A 3,140-nucleotide genomic window follows, 5' to 3' on the forward strand; every position below is an offset into this window, starting at 1 on the left:
TGAAAAGGGTGGGATGGTTTAAGGAGGGAGAGTGATAAGGGGTAAGTGGGAAGGAGTGAAGGGAGGTGGAGGAGATAGAGGATGTCAGACAAAAGGGCCTAGAGAGTAAAGGAGTAAAAAGTGCAGTACTTGTCTTGCGGTAGGAAAAATGTTTCTAGAGATCGGTTGGCAGGCCGATGTCATGTGCAGGATGCCACGCCATAGAGCACACGATGGGACGTAACCTCAAGATGTTTACCTATTCTAGAGACGAACGAGGAAAGGAGAAAAATAAAGAAACAAACTATGATCCACATCGTCAACTAGCAAACAAACCCTCCCCCCCCCCCGACCAAGAATTCGAACCTAAACTCCAATCTTCACAACCGGACTTCGCTCCTAACTCATTACCTAGGTAAGCCCGATCTTAATTCTCTCCACTATTTCCCTCTCGCGCGAACACCGCTTCCTCCCTTTCAAGGCTAAGTAAGAGGTAAAGAGTGAGAAGTGGGGGGGAAGGGAGGGGGCTGAGAGGGAAACAAAACACTCACCCCCGCCAAACATACTCCCGAGTGACAGAATGTGATCCACGGATTTCCTTTCCCTCTTCCTCCGTCCTTCCCCACCTCTATCCACCCGTCCACCGACTACAGCCTGAAATCACCGGGAGAGTGGATTTTAAATAACCCACCCCCCACGAAAGCGCCCTTACCATTCCATTAAGTCCCCTTTGTTTCCTTTTTCCACTCTTTTTAACCAGTGAATCATGTGCCCTATCATACCTAACACATTCCAGGGTGTTTGGCAAAAAAAGCCAAAGGAAAGGAAAGAATAGGGTAAAGTACGCGTCTACAGGCTGTGTAATAAAAATCTAGGGCTTTTTGACTTCCTTCTTTTTTTCCCGTATCATACTTGATGTGTTTTGCCAGTTGGTGGGGAAGGTACCGTAAGGAACGGAAATCCAACCACGATGGATGTGGAGGGAGGTAGGGGTGGAACGAACCCCGCTCCTACCAGAGATACATAGGTATCTTGGGCTCATATCAAGATGGAATAAACTAAATGAATGAATGTGAACCGGGTTTGCGCAGTGAGAGGATAAGTTAGGGGGCATCTTAGGCTCTGCGGGGAAACGCTTGGGGATCCGTACCTGTAGTGTACCTGTATTGGCGCCAGTGTCCCTGTGCCTGTGCTCCCATCTGGGCTATTGTGCGCTGGGTATGTTACTTGTCTAGTAGGCTGTGTATGATTGTTTGGAGTTGCTAGGGGCGCAGTAAACAACTGTATGATACCATTCCCCACCGCTCACACTCTGTGAATATAGCTTGGGTTTGCGTTTTGTCTTTAATTCATTTTTACTTTTTTTTTTTTTTACATTCCGTGTCCTTCTACCTCTTTCTTTCCCCTCCAGTTCCCCGCCCCCCTGCTTGCTAGGCGCCCTCCGTCATTCTTGCTAATACACTCATCGTTGTTGGTAGACAACATCATCATATAGTACAGTACAATAGTCTAGATGCGAGAACATCCCCCACCCCACCAGGAAATCTATCCACCCCAATTTTGCTGCGTACATAAAAAAGAGATAAATTGATTTTTCCCTTTTCATTCACGGGAGAGCTAGCTTGCCTCCCCAAATCCCACAGGCAACTGGTTATCTTGACTTCTTGTGGTTCTCCTCTCCTTTCTCTTGCTAATAAGTTATGACCCCCATTACCGGTATCACATGCAACCCGCACTCAAACCCCGGACCTCATTACACCGATGAGACACGAAAAAGCAAGGCGCCCTAACCGAGGTACTGTGAAACCCAAGACAGGTAGTACAAAGAATTAGCCATTCTGTCCCTTCAACATCACCATTCTCACTCGCGCTCGTTTGTTCCTTGCTTCATTCAAAGAGCGCATAGCTAGAGACCATTGTCCCTCTAGATGAAACCCCTTTTTGTCTCGGGGGAGCAAACTTGACCCTCACAGAGCTTGATTTTTGAGCTCAACTTAGCTCGGAGGAAAGCAAATCTTTACGATACCCGGAGGGAGAGAAACAAGATCCGTACGAGAGAGATGGAGAAACAAAAGTCAATTGGACAATCTGAGGTTAAAAAAACAATAGATAGGACAGTCAAATATGGCAGCGGCGGCTGGGGCAGCGGGTGCAAAATAATGCTATGGTATAGTATGTTATGGGGAGGGAAAATTGAGAAGCTTGTGGGTATAAAAAAATATATGTACTAGGCTCGAAAGACGGGCTATTAAGCTTTAGATAGGGTACTGTACAGTAGAGTACAGTACATGCTGTGAATTTTTTTTGAGGATAAGGCAGTCTAGTCCACGGATAAACCTACGGAGTGTCCAACTTGGTATCGGCGAACCGGAATTACTTCCCGGTGAGATACTGCAATTGCGTGCATTGTATGATACATGCACCGCGTCGATACGGGGGCGTTTCTGGGGGAAAGGCCGAAGGGGGAGAAGCCAGTAGGGTGGAATGAAAGAAAAGGAAATGAGAAAATAAAATAAAAGAAAAAAAGAAAGAGAAAGTAACACCAGGTATATGGATAGGTGTAATCTATTATACAGAGAGGTAAGTCAGAGATCAAAGGGGGAAAGGAAGATATATAGGCAGATGTGGTGGTGGTGGTGGTGGTGGAGGGAGGGAGAGAGGGAGATAAGTTATGTGTATAAAATCTCGAGTAAGCGAGATTCAATTCATCCTGCAAACTAGGAGCAAAAGTAATCTCATAATGGCTTAACAATCCTCTCGTACGATATGAGGTTGTGTGGAATTCCCGGGAGTGATCGAAAGGAAAAAGAAGTGGGAAGCAAAAAAAAAAAATAATAATAAAATAATTAAAGAAGTCAATTCTCTGTACTTGTACTGTACAAGTACGGGTCCTTCTCCATCGGATTTTCCTCCTTGCACGTATTACAAGACAAATAAAGCAAAATCTCTTAGCGTGCGCGGGCCGGAAAAACAATTCGGGGAGGGGGGGGGGGGTTGGTGGCCAATCATGGGCAACTAATAGCAACTCCCGACCTTAACCTATGAGTACAGTACTAGTACAGGTACAGTACCGTAAGTTAACCCCTTCTCCTCCTTCCCTTACTTTGGCGGTACGGCCAACACCGAACTCGGGCGATATTCTCTTTCGTTTTAGCCTATAG

The sequence above is a fragment of the Tuber melanosporum genome (genome assembly GCF_000151645.1).
Source record: "Tuber melanosporum whole genome shotgun sequence assembly, scaffold_68, strain Mel28".
Taxonomy (NCBI): domain Eukaryota; kingdom Fungi; phylum Ascomycota; class Pezizomycetes; order Pezizales; family Tuberaceae; genus Tuber; species Tuber melanosporum.